The sequence below is a fragment of the Girardinichthys multiradiatus genome, chromosome 21, assembly GCF_021462225.1.
Source record: "Girardinichthys multiradiatus isolate DD_20200921_A chromosome 21, DD_fGirMul_XY1, whole genome shotgun sequence".
In the NCBI taxonomy this organism is placed as follows: Eukaryota; Metazoa; Chordata; class Actinopteri; order Cyprinodontiformes; family Goodeidae; genus Girardinichthys; species Girardinichthys multiradiatus.
The window spans coordinates 34,984,324-35,008,354 of NC_061813.1; the positions used below are offsets into that span (position 1 = coordinate 34,984,324).

Sequence of the window (24,031 nt, forward strand, 5' to 3'; positions counted from 1 at the left end):
ACAGGCTTATGTGTTTTAGCATATATTACATTGCAGTCTTTCAGAATATAAGATAGACTTTATTGATCTCACAATGGTGAAATGAACTTGTTATAGCAGCTCTTAATAACACACAAGTAGGGTGCAGATGGTGATGAAAAAATTTGCAATCAAAGAAGAACAGGGTAAATGTGCAAATAACAAGTAGTAATAACAAAATAAAATAACCTATGTACAGTAAATAGTAAAAAGGTGGAGATTATTGTGTTAAAGTGACAATGATAGCAGATATTCACAGATACAGAGGTTATTGCACAAGTCATTATACAGTAGAATTAAACAGTCTGACAGCAGTGGGGATGAAGGACCTGGGGTAGCTGAAGGTGTCTGTCGGCCACTGAAGGAGCTCCTCTACAGTCTGGTGCAGTGGGTGAGAAATTATGTCCATGATGGATGTGAGCTTGGCTAACATCCTGCTCTCACCCACCACCTCCTCAGTCAAGAGGGCAGCCCAGGACAGAGCTGGCCCTCCTAACCAGCTTGTTCCGTCTCTTCCTGTCCCGCTCTGTGCTGCCTGGGGCCCAGCAAATGACAACGGAGAGGATGGCAGAGGTTACCACATAGTCATAAAAAGTCCTGAGCAAAGGCTTGCACACTCTGAAGGACCTCAGTCTCCTCAAAAGATGGAGGCGACTCTGGCCCTTCTTTTACAGGACGTTGGGGTTATGGAACCAGTCCAGTTTATTGTTGAAGTAAACTCCCAGGTAATTCAAACTGATAACTGTCTCAATGTCCTCTGGTGGGAGGTTTACTGGTGAGTGAGATGGTGTCCTTCTCCTGAAGTCAATCACCATCTCCTTCGTCTTACAGGTGTTCAAGCACCTGTGCTTGCCTTCACACCGGTCTACACAGTCCTTGATGACTGGCCGGTACTCTAGCGCGTTCTCCTTAGACACACAGCCCACAATGGCTGAGTCATCAGAGAACATCTGGAGAGGACAGCTGTCCTTGTTGTAAGTGAAGTCAGTGGTGTAAAGGGTGAAAAGAACTAATGACAGGAGAGTATCCTGTGGGGCCCCAGTACTGCAGACTACCACCTCTGACTCAGTTACACAGTATAAGATAAAAGGGTTTTAAAATACATGTATGCCTGATAATGCGACTGACAGGACTTAACAGTATTTTTTTATTGGTAACAATACAGTGTCTACCTGCTCCTTTGGTTGAGTCTTTATGTAAATATAATAACAACTTCTATAGGAATTATGAAACCTGTTTTCCCTTTTACATGAATAAAAAGACCCATCATCCTTCAGATGGGCTTTTATTTTTAACTGTTCCTTTTTTTCCCTATTAGACATATAGTTGAACACTGAATGTCTAATTTATATGCTTCTGCATGATTATCATTGCCTTCTCAGAAGCAGAAGCTTTCCAAACAATTTATTCCTCCATATTCAACATGAACTGACCAAACATTCATATATAAACTAAAGTCTTAACTCCATTTTCCTGTTAATGAAAGCAGCTGATTGTTAAGAGGAAAATGTTGACTCTTTGTCAGGATTAAATGTGTCAAGAGCATCAGTGGAAGATCCTGCTGCACTCCATTGTGCGTTTCTCATGTAGCTTGCCAGAAGGTAATGAAGCTGAGCCTTTAGCAGGAAATCCATAACCTTTGGTTCAAGGGGCTTTCCAGTGTTGCTATGACAGTAATGGCCACAAATAACATCTGACCCAAAAGGAAGAATGGAGAAAAAAAACATCACTTGTTAAATATCCCAAACGCTGTTATGGGCCAGAGAAGAGTTTGCAGCCAGTTTCTATTCTTTGGGTTGCTGTGCATTGACTTATTGAAAATTGTTTGCTCATGAAACATCTGTGTGTGACTAGTTTTGTCTCCCGCTTGTCCTCTCCACCCTGCTGACTCAGCACTTTTTCTTCCTCAAGTGGATGCAAAGTAAACCAATTTTTTGGAGATACCATGAGATGGATTTTATTTTTTGAATCCATTTTACAGGAAAATAGTGTCAGTTCCTATAATGATAAAAAGCCTGTAGAGATAAAATTATAAAGGTAGCACAAATTATATGTATTTTTTTAAAAAGGTAACGCAATACTTAAAACAAATTTATTCATATGATTTAATTGGATATTCTGAAATCCCATAAATTTAAACTGAGCCTTAAACTGCTGTCACACCGTTTCCAATTTAAAATAAATGTTTATTTAGGTCTAAGCATGAGGAAATGAAGCAGATCTTGTTGCATCTTTGGAGCATGTGTCTTGTATTTGATGCATTCCTGGTTTGCATAGTGCATGTGTATTGAGATCAAGGGTGTGGACTTCAGTGTTTAACATCCCCGTCACTGACATCCAAGAATAAAATTTCAATGCTCTGAGGGCCCCCAAGTGTTCAGCTAATTCCAAGCTGTATTAATCAGAAAGTAGGTCAAGTCATCAGTTTCATCTTCAGTTTCCCTCATGAGATTAAATAATCTTAATATTAGGTAATTAGCACATATTATTGAAGCACAGTGCTACACATATTTTTACTCTATTGTTATATTAAGCCTTTTTATTTTTAAACGTAGGTCCCGGTTTAAGAAGCCTAATAAGGGAAGCTGAGACTGAATCCCTTACCATAAATATGTAAATATGAGCTGGTATGACAAATGTTCTTTGAATCTTTGTTACAACATGCTGATGTTAGCATAGACCTGTCAGGTGAGAATAATCAGAGCTTGAGACAATATGAAAATACTGCTGAAAAGTTTTAAATATGGCGATTTCCAGAAAGGGTCCAGCTTTATACTACTTCTTCTTGTTCCTGATGCCAGAGAGTGAACTCACATCAACATCTGAGAAGAACAAAACTTTAAGCTCGATTGGATCATCTGCTGACTGCAACAGGATGATTTAGTTTATTTCTGAGTAAACTAACCAATTGCATGAAAATCCCCTTTTGCTGCCTTTAGACCTCTTCTGCATGCAGAGTTTTTAATACAGAAAAAAAAACCTCAGCGACACTACCATGGATGCTGAGAGTGGATATTTTTTCCTCTAATGTTGTAGTTTTTCCTAGTACATAAAGTAATAGCAGACATGTGCAATCTGGAATCTATTATTGTTTCCTTAACGTTTTTATTTGCATCTCCCAAGTCCCAGAAGTCTAGCTTTGATGGATCAAATTTGTTTTGACACATCCTGCTAAAGCTCAACTGGCCTTAATCCAATAATTTTAAGACTTTGGACTCTGTTGTGGTTCTTGTCTTACTTTCTAGACCGGTTTCCAGAGTGTGTTAGGGTGTCTTACTTGCACATGGTGTTCTGGTGTTACAAATAAAAGAGCAAGAGGTTGTCACTCATTAAAATTGCATTTCCTTACATTTGAATTCAGGACATTTTTCCATCACACCATTCCAAGTTTTCACTTTGGAATCCATATAACTAGAAAATGACCCAGGAAAACTTTATCCCCAAATAATTTCCACTTTGGGTTTGGAGGACCAGGATAGGATTGGGCCTTTGCTTCACATCTTCACAGATATTGGGTTTTAAATTGTCAAGACTCCCTGCTTTACCACTAGAGGGAACTGTTCAATGATTAAATTGGAGAATTCTGTCTTGAGCATGATTTGACCTGTGCCTGAATTAAAACTTTAAATAAGTCTTGTTGGTTTAACTGGAAAAAAGCAAAGATACAACAGGAGATAACTTCTCAGTTAGTATTGCTTTGGTATTAGTAATACGTCTGTCGTCACTAGATGTTTGGGATGTTTTGTATTTTGGCACCATAGCCTCTAGAGAACCATGGCCTGTTCTTTTCAGATAGGAGCCACAATCCATTGCCTTTTCCCCAGTGTCAGGCAATAATGTTGAACCGGTAAACATTGGGATTTTTCTTATCCCTCCATCGCTTCTGTGCACAAGCTGAGATGAAGCAACTTAATGATCCGCACCCAAATCAGCTATTCCCACCTGTACTAAATAATTTTCCCCAATCCACAAAAAACACATCACAGCAGTCTTAAGCATGAGTCAACGGCCGGGGTGCTAAAGAGGACGGTGAACTCTGGAAGAGGACAATGGAGTAACTCCAGTAGATAAAGTGCGCTTCTATTGGTGAGTCCAATTCATTATCGGCTGAGAAATAGAAGGGCAGACAGGGTGAGTCCAAGAGTGGAGGCAGAAGAAATGAGGATTATGAGTCAGAGTGAGAGAAAAGGAAGGGATAAAGGGAAGAGGCCATGAGTGGGACTAAGAAACAGTAGAGAGGAAGCACACAGAAGAATGAAATGATAGTTAATAACAGCTAGTCAAAGCATAAAATCCAAGGATACCTGGAACAGAAATATAAATTTATGATAACAGCGGAAAATCTTTAATGGATGAAACAAAGACTTAATGAGGAGCTCAAAGCCTCAGTAAGGCTAAAGCACTATTTAGCGTAAATAAATGTTTTCCAGCGACAGCAAGAGCAAAACCAGCTCCTTTTGAGTGTGACACTTGGTTTCAGAATCCATCATTACATTTTACATAATCATTTTGAGACTTCATAACTGTTGCAAAGAAGGAGGCACATTTAGTGTGCTAAATAAGGTCACTTATGTACAGAAGGGACCAAACGGGGATGATGCAAAGATGATGCTTGGCTTTGGACCAAAGGGTCTGTATCCATCTGCTCCCCCAAATATTTTGTATATTGCTTCCCAGTTAATCCATATAGGACATACCAAGATGCAGATTTTTAATGTAAACTTCTGTTAGTGGGGAACGACAATGTTGAGGATTGTTTCCAATGGTGAAGCTGCGTCTCCCTCTACTGGCAGTGCAAACACATGGGCTTTTACTGACATGCATTTAGAGCAGGTGCAGAATGTGGATGAACAATTAGCTGGGAGAGCAGGGCCACCTGATTTTTTAACTGATGAAGACTTTACCTTAAATGACCACCAGCCCAACAGCATCAAAGAGAACCGCACTAGGAGCAAAGGTAACAAAAAAAACAACAAAGCTAAACAATTAAAAGAAATGCCAAAATAAGGCAACAAAAACAAAAACAAAACAACTTTCAGAAATTATAGGGAGTTAAATATACTTACAAAGATCAACTGTGGAAGCAAGGAATCTTAAAACATTTCAGCAGCAAAAAATTAGAACGTACAAATATTTCCTATTCAGAAATTAATGACAGTCTTATTGAATGGCTTTGGTTGCACTATGATAAACAAAGAAAATCTAAATTAAAAAGTATATGCGCATCAATCAGGCAATACATTATGACCAGTGACAGGTGAAGGTAATAGCACCAATTATCTCTTCATACTTGGTCCCTGGGTTGGGCGAGATTAACTAGGCAGCAAGTGAACATTTGGTCCTCAGTCGATGTGTCAGATTGAGGGCCAAACTGATGGCTAGCGGACTTGATCAGACCATCTCCAAAACTGCAGCTCTTGGTGCCGTTGTAAATCTGCACTGGTCAGCGTCTGTCAAAAGTGGAACAAGGAAGGAACAGGACTGAAGGTGGAGGTTCCCTGCTGGCTTTTTAACCACAGGGTTTGATGTGGCCCTCTTACCTGGGGAACACATGGCACCGAGATGCTCTATATGGCATGATGGGAGACAATTTTTAACTGAGAAAATTGGGTCCTGCCATTTATGTACATTGCTGTGAAAAAGTATTTGCCCAGTTCTGTTTTTGCTTCTTTGTCAAACATAAATGTTTCAGACATCAGCCTTAGTAAAAGGTAACCCAAGTTAAAAATTATTTCAAATTATTTATTATGGGAAAAGCTATTAAAAAAAAACCCCCCCAAAAAAAAAAAAACCCGAACTGTGAGAAAAAGTAATCACTCCTCTTGTTAATAATTTGTTTTCTGAGATGTTTTGGGCTAAATTTCCCTAGACCTAATGACTGCCTTACCGGCAGAAAATTAATACAGCACTTAAACAGCCTCATTAAGCAACACATAATGTCCCAGTCTAAGGAAACTCAAAAACAGATGAGAAAAAAAATAGAGTCAGAAAATCTATTTTTTGAAAACCTTACCATTATATTTACATCCACCCCCACATTCTATGGTTTTGAAATCACTTCAAATTCAAACTCTTTTTTTGTTTTTCACTTGATGAAAATATTGTAGCATGTGCCGTATATCTACTATACTGTATAAAAGGAAATTAAATATTGCATTACTTAAATCAGAATCAGTATTGGTGTGAATTAATTGGAATGTATGAACCTGACTGTTGTGAAGTGCCTTGAGACATGTGTTGTGAAGTGGCACTATATAAATAAAACTGAATTGAATTATTTTTTTAAATCCCAAACTCCCATTACCACCACAAAAAAAAAGTCGGGATGAAAAAAAAAATAAAAAAGTACTAAAACTTTTAGCTTAACTTGCTTAAATGGATTAAACTTAGAAAATGTATAAAACATTAGCTACATATTGTGAGGACTGAAATTGATAGTGCTTTCATAAAAAAAAAAAAAAGGAATACATAAAGGTTTCTAGCAATCTTAAAAGAGCAACTCCAGTAAACTCAAGTGGAGCACAAAGTGTGCAGTAAAGATAATCATTGTTTTAGGGATTTTGGTAAAGAGAAATTAATTTATCCATTAAATGAAATCTAAGGTAATGTAGTTTTGTCTTAAAAAAAAAAAAAAAACAAACAAAAAAAAAAACTCTTGAGCGCAATTCCAACCGACTCCATGTGGTGGAGCTCCAGTTCTGGGATTTTATCTGTCAACACCAAGGTATAGAAATACATGAAAAGAAATAATAATAAAAAATAAAAATCTATTAATTTTTAGGTATGTTTTTTTCAAAAGTTAGTCATTTGCTAATGACTCAAATGTGATCTATTACGTTATTTTAATTGTTTTATGTAAAATCAGAGAGTTATCCTATCTTGTTAGACAGATTTTTATCAAAGTTTTGAGATAATTAAAACTTTTCATAAAAGTGTAAGTCATGACTATAACTGAAGGAAACAAAATGAGAAGCTTTGGGCCCCATTGGGATGATGGAGACAAATCATTGTGTTACAATCCAGTGTCATTTAAAGGTTATTGGTTGATGCATCCAGTCACATTAAAATTTAAACCTACATAAGAAAGAAAAATATAAAAATACATAAACTTAAAAAGAGCAGAGGGACCACCTGGATTGCAGTTCTGTGTCCTTTGGACCTTTGTTTAGCAGGGCAGCCTGAACTAAACTTAAATGGCAGCAGCCCAGTCCAGTCCCACAGAAAATCACTAGTGCATCTTAATAAATAGGACCCTGTTTGTCACCTGTTGAGCAACTGGAATCTTATACTCAGAGAGATTCTTTTAAATTCTGTTGATTAAAAAAAAAAAAGATGCATCCAACCATTTATCCTCTGCAGGGACTGTTGCATAAATCTTTATTATCCTCAGTTTGCATCAATCTTAAATAAGAATAACAAAAGATGTTTTTTTTTTACTTCCAGCATATTAAAAGAATTAAGCAGTGGCATTTAAACAATTTACTAGTCTTTATCATGGTTATGTTTACTTTCCTGATTTGTGAAGCAGCTACATTGTATGGTTGTTACATAGGTTGGGGCTTAGGTCTCTGGGTCCATGGCTGGTTTACATAAGTTTACATTTTAGAGATATGTATTCATATCTGAAAGTTTCTTGTTTTGAATATATTCCTGGGATGACATCAAAGTGGTTTTAATGGGTACCCTTGAGGCTGGAGTGAAGGGGCATTATAAGGTCATCTGAGGTCATTCTCTGAGTCTTTACAGTTCGGCCATTGGTCTGACACTTGCAGTTTGTGATGGATTACCCTTTAAGCCCAGATTGTCTTAGTGCAGCAAGCATAAGGTGGTCAAGATTACAGTTAACTGGTTTGTAAAGACAATGTTTACTAAAGCCGATTGGAGTTTAACCTTTAAGAAGCAGAACCACTGCCTGGTCAATAGGGTTCAAGCAACTCATTATTTGTAGCTTGTACTACTTTTGCTGTGTAACCTTAACCATACTTAAAACAGTTTAAGCACATAACCATCCGGTTTTCTTAATTATATTTTAAAAAACAAAACAAAGATCAAGTTTCTAAATCACAGAGCAATTATTTTAAGCCAAGAACCCAAAAAATCTGAACTAAAGCTAAGCTATGTTAGACTAACCAGCGAATGTCCTTTCAGTTGAAATTCTGTCCATTAGATTTGTGTTGGAGCTCAGATCTGGCAATGATGAGCTGTGAGCGCGTTCTAGCTCCAATCTATAATGTAGATTTTTATTTAGATGATGTCAAACTCTTACTGATCCAGCTTGTACATATAAAAACAGGTATATAACCAAAACCTCTTCCTGGATAAATCCAAGAAAGGGCTTTATATACAGGTTAGACAATATAAGTCAGTACTGTAAACTGGTCACATGTCAATTTGAGGGCAATAGTCACAAATACACTATATCCCTAAAATGATTGGGTCACACCAGCAAATCAATGAAATTTGGTGTTCCAATTACTTCCTATTGGGCTTCTTGGCACTTCTGAATGCTACTCTGCCAGACAGGACATGTTTAAAATAAATAAATACCAGATGCTCAAAGTGTTCAGTAAATGAAAGTAAAGTGCTAAACCAAAAAATAAAAACAGAAGTTTTACATTTCCTTATGCAGAGAATAAAGGAAATATGTAAAGTAAGATGTATTTTTTTTATTTTAGCTAAGAAACTAGATAAAGTATTTTTGCTAAACTAAGACAATCCAAGACAGCTTAGCCTCTTGGCTGAAACTATATTTAGTGGAGAAATAAAATGAGCTTCCATTTGTTTAACTTCCAAACTAGTCTCTGTAAAATAGGGAATTGAATACAGTTTGATCAATGAATAAAAGCATGCTTATTTATGGAAAGCTAAATGATGATTAATCTGCTGTTGACATTTTTGCAGCACAGCCAACGTGTTTAGCAGTACAGCTCTGGCTGTTGAACAGACAAAATACAGGTGAGGGACTGATGGAGACATCACCACATAAGCCCTGAAGAGGTGGTTAGGAAGGATGAACAGGATTTGAAGGGGTGACAAATCGAACAGGGGATTAGGGGTGGGTGTGTGTGTGTGTGTGCTACACCAGCTGGAAGAGTCCCCCTTTCAATTAACTGAGGAGGCCTGTGTGTGTGAGGTGTGCACTTCATCTGTTTGTGATGATTATAAATCCCCTTCAGAGGATTTCCCCTCAAAACATATGTACATTTCCACAGTTAGGTTGCCCCTACCAACAACACTACTTGTTAAAAAGGTATGAAACAATGCAATAGCCATGATCATATTAATAGCACTTTTGCATTCGAAAAGTATTCCTACCACTGTAACTCAGATGTGATCTCCAACAATGCACTAAAATCATTTCAGATAGCTAATCTATTATTCAAACAGCCACATACAGGAGTTGGACAATAAAACTGAAACACCTGGTTTTAGACCACAATAATTTATTAGTATGGTGTATTGGCCTTTTACGGCCAATACAGCGTCAATTTGTCTTGGGAATGACATATACAAGTCCTGCACAGTGGTCAGAGGGATTTTAAGCCTTTCTTCTTGCAGGATAGTGGCCAGGTCACTACGTGATACTGGTGGAGGAAAACGTTTCCTGACTTGCTCCTCCAAAACACCCCAAAGTGGCTCAATAATATTTAGATCTGGTGACTGTGCAGGCCATGGGAGATGTTCAACTTCACTTTCATGTTCATCAAACCAATCTTTCACCAGTCTTGCTGTGTGTATTGGTGCATTGTCATCCTGATACACGGCACCGCCTTCAGGATACAATGTTTGAACCATTGGATGCACATGGTCCTCAAGAATGGTTCGGTAGTCCTTGGCAGTGACACGCCCATCTAGCACAAGTATTGGGCCAAGAGAATGCCATGATATGGCAGCCCAAACCATCACTGATCCACCCCCATGCTTCACTCTGGGCAAAACAAGACTGATCAGCACTAAACCAAAACTACAGCTGGGCAACATGAGCTCCGAGCTGCTCTTTCATTTCCTTTTGTTTTCATGAAAATTTAAAAAAAAGTAAAGGTGGTACCTTCTTTGGGGCTTCTCCACACCGTAACTCTCCCGGATGTGGGGAAAACAGTAAAGGTGGACTCATCAGAGAACAATACATGTTTCACATTGTCCACAGCCCAAAATTTGTGCTCCTTGCACCATTGAAACCGACATTTGGAATTGGCATGAGTGACCAAAGGTTTGGCTATAGCAGCCCGGCTGTGTATATTGACCCTGTGGAGTTCTTGACGGACAGTTCTGGTGGAAACAGGAGAGTTGAGGTGCACATTTAATTCTGCCGTGATTTGGGCAGCCGTGGTTTTATGTTTTTTGGATACAATCCGGGTTAGCACCCGAACATCCCTTTCAGACAGCTTCCTCTTGCGTCCACAGTTAATCCTGTTGGATGTGGTTCGTCCTTCTTGGTGGTATGCTGACATTACCCTGGATACCGTGGCTCTTGATACATCACAAAGACTTGCTGTCTTGGTCACAGATGCGCCAGCAAGACGTGCACCAACAATTTGTCCTCTTTTGAACTCTGGTATGTCATCCATAATGTTGTGTGCATTTCAATATTTTGAACAAAACTGTGCTCTTACCCTGCTAATTGAACCTTCACACTCTGCTCTTACTGGTGCAATGTGCCATCAATGAAGACTGGCTACCAGGCTGGTCCAATTTAGCCATGAAACCTCCCACATTAAAATGACAGGTGTTTCAGTTTCATTGTCCAACCCCTGTACATACATAGCACCTACTCCAGTAAATGCAGATATTCTGCAGTTTCCATCAGATATTGGAGAAAATGCCACCATGTCTCTCAGTCAGTCTCGAAAGTGTGAAATTGATGTTTATGGTAAAATCTGCTTTCAAACCATTTATTCCATCTTACTTCTTTGTCTTGGTTAGACTTTTTAATGGAACTGACCTGTAATTACTGTTATTCGTTCCGTCTGCGCTCGTCATCCTCCTGACAGTCCGGGCTTCATTTTTAAATTAAAATGTTGTGTTATTTTTGTTCATCTTTGACAATCAAACACCCAACCTCCTCTTAAATACAGCCTTTTCAAACCAGAGCAGACATATAAGAAACTTTACTACTTTAGGAACTATTTTTTCAGAAGGCATAATGCAAAGGCTTACAAAAATATATATTTTGCATTAAAAAGTGAATTTTTATTCTTTGACTTCCCAATATGCCCACGAGACTGTTAAAGTATTTTCACATGCTCAGTAAGGTTTAAATATTTATAAAGGTTGGCTTGCTTTTAATAGGCCAATAATTCAACGCCTCTCCGAGAGGAAACCTGTTTGACATATTTGTATATAATGTAGACAATGTTTGGATAAAACAATTTGCAGAAATAAATTAACAGGTTTTCAAGGCAAGGTACTGTATATGCTTGGTTTTACAAAGTGCCTCTTTGACAGTAAGAGATATCCAGGATATACATAGGATCTAATTGCTCAGCTGGAGCTTAGTTTTCCTCTAGCTGAAAAAAAACTAATTGAACACTAGGACATGTTTTTACTGGAATCATTCATGTCTTTTTAATGTGGAATTAAGATTAAAAAATGTGTTTAAAAAAAAAAAAGTTGACAGTAGTAAACAGTATCTTAATACATACATTTGAATTTAAGTATTTTCCACAATCCATGAAAAGGACAAAATTATACATGCAGGTTAAAATAAATATAAAGTCACCTAAATGTTTATAAGTAGTGATGATGGCTCTAGATCACCTTAACCTGACAAGGACAAGGCCTATTATCTTCTCATTTGGAGTCATGATTGATGGAGCCAATAGTTGCCCTTTGCCAGCATAAACGAGGATTTGTTTGACTGCACTCATTAAATTCAACAAAACTCATAACAATGGGTCCAAGGAACCTGGTGAAGATCCAAGGAGATGAACAAGGAAATTGACACAGGTTGGAGAAGTCTTTTGGGATGATTTCTAAACAGCTGCAGATTCCAAGACGACCAGTTCAAACAGTTACGGAAAGAAGTCATCCCCATCAGTCACCACTTTGGGCATTCTTACAAACCTTGGTTAAGAGTTTTCAGGTTAAGTGCATCTCTAAGCTTAATGGTACCTTGATTCCTTGACCAGCTGCTTTGAAGTCTTCCAGTCAGGTTTCTGTTGTCGCCACAGTACTGACACTGCTCTTGTCAAGATGTTCAGTAACATCCGCTTAAATGCTGATTATGGAAGAACCACAGTGCTGGATTTATTGGACCTCAGCACAGCATTCAACACTTTTGTTCATGGTATGTTACTGGAGCGAGTGGAGACCCAGGTCGGTTCTCCTGGTACTGTACTTGACTGGTTTGAGTTTTACATCAAGGACATGGACGTCTTTGTGTAAACATAACTTTACATCGTCAAATCACATGCAGAGTTCCTCAATGGAAAGGTTCTTCCCCTGAAGAATATTTCTGGTCTTAAAAAAGGACTAATGTCCCAGCAGGATCTTGACAAACACATCCATGAGTTTCTCTTTAATTGATTACTGCAACAGTTACTTCACAGGTCTGTTTAAAAAGTCAGACAGCTGCAGCTGATCCAGAACGCTGCTGCCCTCACTAGAATTAAAAAGTAGAGCACATTGGCTCTACAGTTCTAAAGTCCTTAAACTGGCTCCCTGCTTCTTAAAATAGACTTTAAAATATTTCTGTTAGTTTATAAATAACTGAATAGCTTAGCACCAAGATATAGTAAAGATCTGTTGTCCTATCAACCTTTCAGACCACTCAGATCTTCTGGTTCAAGTCTACTCCGCAATCAAACATGGAGAAGCAGCTTTCAGTTCTTATGCTCCACTAATCTGGAACAAACTTCTGAATTAAGGTTAAAAACCCATTCATTTGTAGTTGACTCTGCTCTTTAAACTGAAACGTGATTAAATTTCAATCTCTTTTTTTCTTTTTAATTTTCCTTGATCATGCAGTTGTATCACCAAGGCTCAATCCTGCCACGGACTGGAAATTACTGGAACAGCAGTGTCACTGTCCACAATAACACTCAATTTGCAGCACCTTGGACAATGGGTGCACACTAAGATCCAACACCAATTCACACCAAGCGCAACTGAGAGACCCAAAAGGAGAAGCCAAATGCCTTTAGAGAAAAGTTTGATGGTCAGAAGAGACGAAGCTTGAGGTATTTGGCTACAGGGACAAGACTGTTTGTTAAAATGAAGCTTTCTAACCAAAGAACACCACCAACTGTCAGGCATGGTGTTTGCTGTATTATGCTGTTCAACTGTTGATACCAGTGGTACTGATGTTTTACAGAAGTGAACCGAATAATGAAGATTACCTCAAAATTCTCAACTATTGCCTCGAATGAATTACTAGAAATTGAAATATTGACAAAACTTGAAGTTTCAACAAGACAATGATCCCAAATACACATAACTGGTTCTACAACCGATAAAGCAGACTGATAAGCCTTAAAAAAAAAAAAAGATCCCAGCCTCAACCCTACTGAATGTTTGTGGACTATGCTTAAACGATGGAGTTAGCAATCACCTGAAAAAAATTCAACCAACCAGATTGGCAAAATATCTGACATGAGTTGTTGGCTACAAAAACCAGTGGCTGAGGTGCAACTTGCTAAAGACAAATCAAACCACATATTAGTGGAGTTCTGACAATATATTTGAGGCTGTGTGTATAATCTTTCCCATTTGTGGATTAGAGAAATTCTGTAATAAATCCAAACTTGTGCACCCAGTTATTGCTTTTAATGTTATTGAAGTTGCGTGTTGTCATTCAAGCCTGGAAAAAAAAAAAAATCTCTACAGGTATTATCTTGCTTTTGGTTACAGTTTTACTTCTTTGACCTTGCTTTTCTTCCATTCTGCTGTAGTACACCACTGTCTAGGCTGACATTTCACAATCATTCAGATTGCCACCAAACCCATTCCTATTTTCACTAAATAAACCATCGGTACACATCTGCTTCAACTGCACTCGCAGTTCAAATACAGAAACTCTTATGAATCATTCGTCCCTGGACAGCAGTGACTTTTACTAATGCCTTCCAATCAACAAGCCAATTACACTTCAAAGGCCGCTTGTAAAAACACAGCTTGGCACTGAGTGATGAGGGGAATGAATCCTTGCAGAAAAGCTGCTTTTTAGAAACTCCTCGTTTGTTTCCTTGTATTGACTTTCTTGGAACAATAAGGCAGTCAATAACAAATTTAGGTTTTACCAGTTCGCATTTAAAGTACGGCATGAAGTGAAGAAGAGCCTCAATCCACAAAGAAAAAAAAAATAAACATGACTCTCACAAGGTCGAGTTTTGTTATAGAATTAATTCAGATAAAAATCTGCAAAGGCTGCCAACTGATAAACTCCAACAGAGTTTGGTGATTTGCCTTGCTAATACAATAAAACAGCAGACGTAAGAGCATGGATTACCATTTAGGACATGCTAAATACTTGGAAACAAAGATGCCCACAGAGTTCAGAAATTGGAAATAAACCATGAATGAAAAAGTAAGGAAAAACAAATGTAAACCTAAGAGATTTCTAAAATTATGCTTACAGTTTTAAGTTCTCACATTTTCTCCAATTTTTTTAAATTGGATATATATATATAGATATCTATATCTATCCAATTTTTTAAAATTGGATCTATCTATATATATATATCTATATATATATAGATATCTATATAGATATATAGATATATATATATATATATATATATATAGATATATATATATATATATATATATATATATATATATATATAGATATATATATATATATATATATATATATAAATAAATTTATGTATTTTTCTCAAGATGAATCTAATATGTTTAAATAGCAAGTCAATTTAAGGTCATAATCTCAAGATAACAGTGTGCAGAAAAGTACCGGTAGTCACCTGTTGAAATGAAATCATAAGGTGACATGTTTGGATCATCGTGTGAGACTGACCCAAACATTGAACCAAAGACTTATGTGACCTTAATATGATCCCATCAGTGATCTTAATGGCCCTATAAGTTTGATTGTTTTGACTAATTTGAAAGCCTGATGCTTTCAACCCCTGATCAGATGACGAGAAGTCCAGTTGTCATCTGAGTTCTTACAAGATTGTTTATCAATACAGCTAATTTTATTGTTTAGTATTGGTGTTAATGGAGATGATCTACAAATATGTGATGATCAATAGTTGATTGTCACTCAAAGGAACGTTTTCTGCTTAACTCGGTTGCCAGCATGATTTGTTTTCCGATATAGAAGTCCTCTTTTTTTGGAATCTGGGTTATGCCCGGGTGGACACTGGAGGTTTGGAGGCCAGGTGCAACTAGCCGGTGCCTGCGCGTTTCTTGGGGTCCTGGCTGGTTTGTCACGCCTCTGGATCCTGGTCCACTCTAAGTGGGCTCACGTCACATGGCTATTCTGGGTTTCCCAGTTGCCTGAGGGGGAGGCCCCCCAACCAGAGTCTTTTGGGATCTCTGGGGCAGCCCTAGGTGGGAGCTACATTGGTGTCGTCATGGGCAGCAAAAGAGGGGGCCAGTTGGGATGCTGGGGATTCATGCAAGCACTGTGAGATGAGGCCCATTCTCATCTTACCTTTTCAACAACACACATCAATATGGTCTTGATGTGTGGACATTGCAGGCGGCGGCAGCGGCGGGGGGGGGGGGGAGGGGAGGGGATTGGAATTCCTCTATTTCTATTGTGATTTCAATGATGGTATTCACCTGATATCTCAAAATAGTTTAACTTTTTACTAGATAAATTGGCCCAGTTCACTTTCAATTATAGACAGTCTGATAAGATGTAGATTCCATGCAGGGTAACAAGTTTATTTGAATAGCACATTCCAGCAACAACACAATTCAAAGTGATCCACCTCAACACACTCTGGATCATGATGTCACCACCACCATATTTCACAGTGTGTGTTTTATTTGGAAGAACAGGCATTTGTTTTACAGCCCTGCTCTTTTTGCAGAAGGCAGATTTTTGTCATGAGTGGTACACAACATGTAGCCAACAGAAATGTCTGCAGTTTCTTCAGTCTTAATGCTGGTCTCTATCTAGCCCTGACCACAGGGCTAGATGGTGTTTTACTGAACAGAATTTTGCTTTTCCCTATGGGAATCTACCTATTTGGACAGTCAAAGACTCTCCTTGTGATGCAACACATCCAAACAACCTCCCCCCTTTCTTTGAATGCCCCTGTGCTTTGGCTTTGAGCCGCTTGCTGTTGCAGGGAAAGAAGAGGAGGGAGGCAGTGAGGCAGGTGCTGCTGTCGGGGAACAGTGCACCACTTGTGATCCCTGCTGAGTGTCTCTCCACACTCATTTGTATTGCTCCCTCCCACCTCAGATTTCCTCACAAATAAGCATGTGCGATTCCCCGTCTCTAGTCAATTTCTTCTACTCCGTGTTGGGATAAATGGAAAAAAAAAAAAAAAAAAAAAGACTGCCAGTCTAATTTTGATGTAAATTTGAATTTAGATGCGCTGAAATGTCACATGGCCAGCTACAAAACATGCAGCTCCATTCAATCTTGCATAAACAGGCATAATTTATCCACTCAAAGCCACATTTTGCATTCATAAAATTGATAAACTAGTTTAAATAATTCGTTTTTAACCCTTAGGATGAAAACATTTATCATAGCAGGATGGAGTAAAACCCATGTGAAACAGGATGCTTTCATAGACTTTGCTGTAATTTTTATTTTTCTCCGTCTAACATGAGTTTTTTTACCCCCCATTGACATGGACATCAGCTGTGTTGCCAATATGTCTGTCAAAGACATGTCCTGCTTCTGAGAGAGTCCAGTAATAGGCTGTGGAAGAGACAGTTAACTATTGGCGAACAACCTCACCTCAGTCCTAGTCCTGCTGGCCCTGCATGAACAACCTTCCAACTCTCAGATCGCCACTCTTATAAGATCTACAACTTATCTTAAAATTATTTGGATGACATGGAAACTAAATCCAGACTGCATCCATTTTAAGTCATACAGTAAATGTGTAACATACAGGTTGGTCTTTAATGGAGAGACAAGATGAGCCCTTATGGGATGGATGGACAGATGGTTAGAGAGATTAATTGACAGGAGTTAAATGATTGATGGGCAGACATTTGATAGATGGACATACAGGCAGGCAGGTGAGCAGAAGGGATGGATGGCTGGATGAATGGACACAGACAGAAGAACAAACAGGTGGATGCACCAACTGACTGATATATGAATGGATTGACAGAAAAAGAGAGGGATACAGAGGTGGACAAAACCATGATCTCCATCAAGGAAGCTGCAGCACTTTTTTCCCCCCTTCTTATGGTCAATATTGGATAATATTTATTATTTGTTTAAAGCAAGGGTGTCCAAAGTCGGTCTTGGAGGGCCGGTCTCCTGCATGTTTCCTTTGATGGCTGATTAACAGGCTTTTGCTGAACTGCAATCATAGGAATCAGGTGTGTCAAAGCAGGGAAACATCTAAAACATGCAGGACACCGGTCCTCAAAGACAAACCTTGGACACCCCTGGTTTAAAGAGTTTACAGAAATGTGTTTTTATTCATTCCGGTTTACAAATATGGAATACAAGGGGGGGTTAGGGCCCGCCCATTCTCATTAATCGAACAAAAAACTGGCTTTGATTGTATTTCCACCGAGCCCAAAGCTTGAAATTACTTGTATGAAGGTCGCATTATGAGGAGAAGAAAATTACAATTACTGCTGAGGCAAAAATAAAAAGCATATTAATGAATAGTCTTCCTGATAAGCCTCACACACACACACACACACACACACACACACACACACACACACAGCAGCACTAAATCAAAGACCACCCCACCACTCCCCCTCCTTCTCATCTGAAGTGACCAAGTGCAATCTCTTTCTCGTCCTCAGCTCGTTGTTGACACATTGTCATTGCAGGGTCTCGTTGCCAAGCAACAAAACCCGAGCAGACAGGGTTTTTTTTCCCCCCAGTCAGGGGAAGCTCCACCCACTTCCATCCCTGAAGAGATGATTGAAAGGTCACCTCACTCCTCGTCTTGTTTGACAGAGAAGAGATTGTGTTTTCTGAACACCATTAAAGCTCCACATTTGTGTATCAGATGGATATTTCTGCACATTGGTCTCTGCAGGCTTTAACCCAGGCAGTTAAAAAAGGAGCTACTGCCATTGATTAATAATTCCACACTTTGCTTAGTTCAGGCTGAATATGGTGCTAATTGTATTGCTTCATTGATGCTTTCTGATTGATCGGGGGGGTTCTATAAAGTGCTACTACTGTTTAGCGCTTCTGTTTTGTTTCAATCTGGGTCAAGGGATTGTATGTTTGCCCATCTTCTATATCAGAAAAGATATTACTCACCCACTTCAGGTGGACAACTGCTGAAAAGCTCCACAGTGGAGCCCACTCAGGGCCATATGATATAATATAGAACAAACAATAGCAAGCGAGGCTTCTGCTCTGATCAGAAATTGCTGCTTTTCGGCCCTGCACGTCGATGAGTGAAATGTTTCCTGCATTCCTTTTCAATATAGTGGAAGTAGCTTTTTATTCAGCTCTCGTTTTTCACTTCTTCAATGAGAAGCTCTTTGACCAAGGACGATAACGTCTGTCTTGTGTGCATCACTACCAAATATTGCAGAAATACCTAAAGCAAGTGTAGCAACTCCTGATGTTATAAACATCAATAACACAAAGATTTTGACAGGTTTAAAAAGGTAATAAAGTCAATAACAAAGTTTTTGAGCCAGTTAAATAATTAGCTAATAAACACACCAAGTTACTACATTAAAATTCCTTAAGAACTGCAGCCAAAAATGTAATAAATAGATTGCATATCTTTTGAATAAAAGATGTTTTGCAATTTACTCGTGAAAGTAGCTATCATGGATGGTATGGTCATCATAAGCATTTATCAAGACTACCTAATGGCACCACTTTTTATTTTTTAAAGTAAAATAACTGAATAAAGTCTAAAAATTGCATCAGGTGCATATGATTAGAATGACATTGCTCACCCATTTGAAGGAGGTTTGTCCTGTTTACACCTCAGACATTTAGGTTGGTGCTCCTGACTCTTAAAGTGAAAGTGAACATCAAGGTGAGATCCAAAGAGCAGTCCGAGGCCCTCAGAAAAACATTAGTCGTAGTTTATGAGTCTGAATCTTAAAGATGTCTCAAAGGAATTTGAAACCAGCCGTTTTGCTGTACAGAAGATAGCCTACAAGCAACAAGCCCAGTTCTCGACGTCCAAGCAAGTTTACCCTGAAAGCAACCCTGAAAGAAGAAGTCTCCTAAAACCCCCCAAAATGTCATCACAGGACCTCCAACCAACTCTTGTTACTGCTAACATAAAAATTGCATGCCTGTTGGATCAGGAAGAGACTGTAAAATATTTACTTCTATTTGAGGTGTAGATGAGAAAACCTTTGCTCTCTAAGAACAACTTGAAGGGCAGACACATTTGCTAGAGAGAAGGTAGACAAAGACCAGGATGCCTAGAATAATGTTTTTTGGACAGATGAGTCTAAAACTGAATTATCTGGATGCCAAAACTGAGGACATGTCTGGCTTAGATCATATACAGCAACTCACCACACATAACCTCATACAGTTTTATGTAATCTTTCCTAGAGATAAGAAAAAAAAAGATTAGACATCAATATGTGAACATATCTTGGGAAATTATAGGTGTCCTATCTGTAAATGACTGGAATTTCTGAAAAGAGCAGAAAACATCACCTACATGGCACTAGTAATAAACATTTAATCTGACAGTTAAACACACCATCTCTGTGTAATAAAATACATATTTTGTGACCAGTTCTGAAGCAAACCATTACTGGAAATGTCAGAAAATGGACGTTAACAATATTATACCAACACGCAATTGTTATGTAATGCTGAATGCAAACAATATAGTAGGCAAAAGAGCATCATTTAAAAAAGTAAATGTAGAAGGACAACAAAAACTAATTGGTAATTCCACATAGAAATCGAAAACATTTTTGTGCCAAATATTCAACTGCAATAGACATGCCAATTTCAACTGTCATAAATACTAAACCCCAATTTTTGGTTGTGATTTGGATCCTAAAGTTGTCAGAAAGTGGTGTCGACACTGATAAAATTTGGACAAATCACAACTAGTACTGCTATCAAAATATTCCATATCGCTGTGTGCCAAATGGATTTCTCAGCAGGGAAAGTGCAGAAATGGCTCTTTTGCTAAGGAGTAAACGAAAACTGGACCATCGACAAACCAACAAAAATCTTATAATAGAACACATGAAAATTTGTCAGAAACTCAAAAAACAAAAACTGAATTAATGGAGATTAACCACCCAATAAAAGTCTCCATACTCAACCCGATACACTGCAAACCACACAGTGATGCCTCTTTAACCTAACAAGAAGCCCTACAAACAATCAAAATCCTTAATTTAATAGGGGCAGGTGACTGAAATTTGTCACATTTGAGCCTCTCTTGTATCTTGGCTGTTGTCCACATGCAGCCACTCCACGTGCCCAGGTCAATATTCTAGGGACGCATTCCCAGCCGGTTCTATACCTCCAACACCAAAAGATAAGAGTACTGATCAATATTTAAGACAGTATTTAAAGTTGCATAAGAGAAAATACTTGTAAGGCGCATCATTTTATGTCACATCCAGACTTCATTGAGAAGATGAACAGAAAACACCAACAACCTACAGTGGTCAAAAAAATAAATAAAGGGAACACTTAAACAACACAGTATAACTCCAAGTAAATCAAACTTCTGTGAAATCAAACTGTCCACTTAGGAAGCAACACTGATTGACAATCAATTTCACATGATGTTGTGCAAATGGAATAGACAACAGGGGGAAATCTATTATTCTTTATACAAAGAAACCACAAATGCAAGAGTAAAATGGAATAGCATGGGAAACACCAATTGTTGGATTGATGTTCATTTTCTTCTTCTGCTGCTGCTTTTAATATTTGATATAGTTTATAGTTTAAACACTTATGCATTTGGACTCAAAGTAAGATTTCGATTGCATAACTTTGAGATGCATTGGGAAATTTTTACAGTGACATCCTAGCTTTTATTCTAAGGACTTCTTCTGCAGTCTGGATATCTTATTGTAGGAACCTGAATGTTAAAATGAGCGCATCGGGAATCCTCCAGACTCTCTTTGATACCTTAGCTTGACCTGCTCATCCCGTGCGCTGGTACTGCCTCACAAGACATGCTGAGACTTCAAAAGGTGAACATCAGCATGTAGATAAACTTTAATACAAAGTTTGTCTTTTTATTGCTAAATGATTCTTTAAAAGGATACTTTATTCACCATTATCCATCCCCATCCTGATATCCTCTCTCTGTGATGAACAAGACAGGCAGCCTCTAAAGCAAACACCTCCTGATGCATTATAGATAAAACCTAACTTGCTTGCACCTCATTAGCATTCCCCAACAGTTACATTTCCTTGCTGCGAGTGGCAGCAGTCAGTGGGGAGATGGATTTTCTCTGTTCTTGTGTCAGAATATATTTTTGAATGTGTAATCCAAATAGCAGCTCATTTCTGGCTCAGAGAAACACTAGACCCGAGCAAACACAGGAACCAGAAGTCTGTCTGAGGGGATGTTAGCATATACCACCTCTGTGGTTTGATACACAAACCCAGTCAGGGTTTATTGATTGTATGGCTGCCTGGGTGCCACAATGATGCTAGAGCTGCAGGCATTAAACAGAGATTACAGCACTGTTCGTGTGCGTCTGTGTGTTTGACAGTTAGCTTCCTTTCATTAATTCAAGCAGAGCAAAGAGCTTGGTCAGCTTAATTCATGCTAGCTTATCAGGCTTTTGTTCCTGGAAATCAATGAGAAGCAACCTACATTCTATCTTGTTTGTGGACAATTTCAGCACATCATCCACATCTGAACTCATCAAAACAAACAAAAATAACTGAAGGAAGGTCTTGGTGTGGCCTAGTCAAAGTCAGGATTAAAATCTGACTGAGATGCTGAGGCCTGACCTCAAACAGGCTGTTCATGCTTCAGGAGTCTTCTATGTGACTGAATTAAAACAGTTCTGCAAAGAAGAGCGTGCCAAAATTGCTCAACAGTGAGGCATATAACTCATTGCCAGTCATCACAAATGCTTGATTTCAGTTGTTGCCACCAAGAGTGGAACAATCTGTTACATAGATTTAGGGAAATTACTTTTTGACACAGCCAGGTTGGTTTGGATAGCTGTTTTCCTTAAATAAATACAAGTATCGTATGGAAAATATTTTTTTTATTTTATTTGTTTGATATTAAAATTAGTTTGAAGATGAAAACATTTAAGCCAGCAAACAGGAAGCAAGGAAGGTGAAAAACCTGCAAGCAAACAATAATACAAATAAAATACTTCATGGTTTGAACCATCAGTTTCTTTTGGATGTAAACTTTAAGGGCATCAAACCTTTCTTAGTTTTTCTTAATTCTTTTGGACATGTATTTTAATAAACAACATTTAATATATTTCTACTAGTACTATTTATACCTTTTATCAACCTAACTCAGACAAATTCAACAAAATAGTCATTTTCTTCCAGCTACATAGGTTAAACAAAACAAAACCAGATCTAATCTTCAGCAGACTGCAGTGAAGACATGAGCTTACCGGTAGTCCTTTTTCCCATGAGTCTGATAGTTTGCATGTGAAGTGCTCCTTTGGTGACTGTTTCTGTTGTTCAAGCAAATGACTGCTATATTGTTTACATTGTCTGAGTTCACAATGTGTGCTGCTGATTAAACCAGATTGCACTCACCTGCTGAGGTGCATTTAGGAGCAGCACAGTCACAACCACGCTTCCAAGCAGACAGTAAAAACAGATGAAATCTGCACTTTTTTATAATATAAAGCCCTGATGTTCCTCTCTGCAGACCTCATTGTTCATTGCAGGACTGGATGCTTATTATTACAAATTGATCAGAGGAAATGTTGACCTTAGTCAGTTTTGTTAAAAGAAGCATTTCTCTTCATGCATTTTAACCAAAGTTATTAAAATCTTCAAAGAAGTTTTTTCTTCATCTATAATGTTACTTTTATGTCCATGTTTTGCTTTTCCCATTGAACATGAAACAAATAAGTAGAACATGGTCTGTATCCTAAAATATAATATAATCTAAAACCCCAAAAATAGCACCATTAATAAGAACAAATAAGGATAAAGCAACTGTTTTATGTCAAAAGCCATATATGTACTCGGCCTTTGCTCTGCTGAACTAAGCAGTACAGCATCATAGCTCTGGTTAAAAGCCTCTACAGTCACCTTTTTTAAAGCTGCTGTAAGAATGAAAGAACTTGTTCTGTGGTTCTCCTCATTGTCCAGATTAGGTGAATCATTTCCTGTGAAGTTCTGAGGCCTTGAGATGCAGAGAAAAGAGAGGCCACAACAACGTCAAATGTCTGGCTGCAGTATTATGACCGCAACAACACACAGGAAATACATTCTCTGAATTCAACTAATACGTCCACTCAGCAGACAATGTAGTTTCTTGGCCCCAGAGTAAACTGACAAATAAAAGTTATTAGGGGTTTCTTCTGCTTTAGCTTTTTATTTTGGTCACAATTAAATGTTTCAGATTATTAAACTAATTTGTATATCAGAGATGACCCAAGTAAACACAAAATGAAGTTTTCAAAACCAACCAGGCCTTTTGTTAAAAACTATTTGACCCCTTTTTAAATCATGAAATAACAGCAATTTACCAGGTTTGTTTGGTTTAGTTAAACTCCCCATGTTGAATACTGTCAAATGTGGAATCCACAAATTCCTCAACTAGCACCTGTCCAGCATCATAGATAGATAGATAGATAGATAGATAGATAGATAGATAGATAGATAGATAGATAGATAGATAGATAGATAGATAGATAGATAGATAGATAGATAGATAGATAGATAGATAGATAGATAGATAGATAGATAGATAGATAGATA

General features: G+C 38.1%; 1 long non-coding RNA gene across 1 annotated transcript; it reads right to left on the minus strand.

Moving 5' to 3' along the window:
- Positions 1-43: 43 nt before the first annotated feature.
- On the minus strand, positions 44-22,763 carry LOC124858289. Its single transcript, XR_007035788.1, has 2 exons — positions 22,708-22,763; positions 44-1,711 (listed from the first exon to the last, which is right to left on the minus strand). It is a non-coding gene; the product is annotated as an uncharacterized LOC124858289 (long non-coding RNA).
- Positions 22,764-24,031: the final 1,268 nt, after the last annotated feature.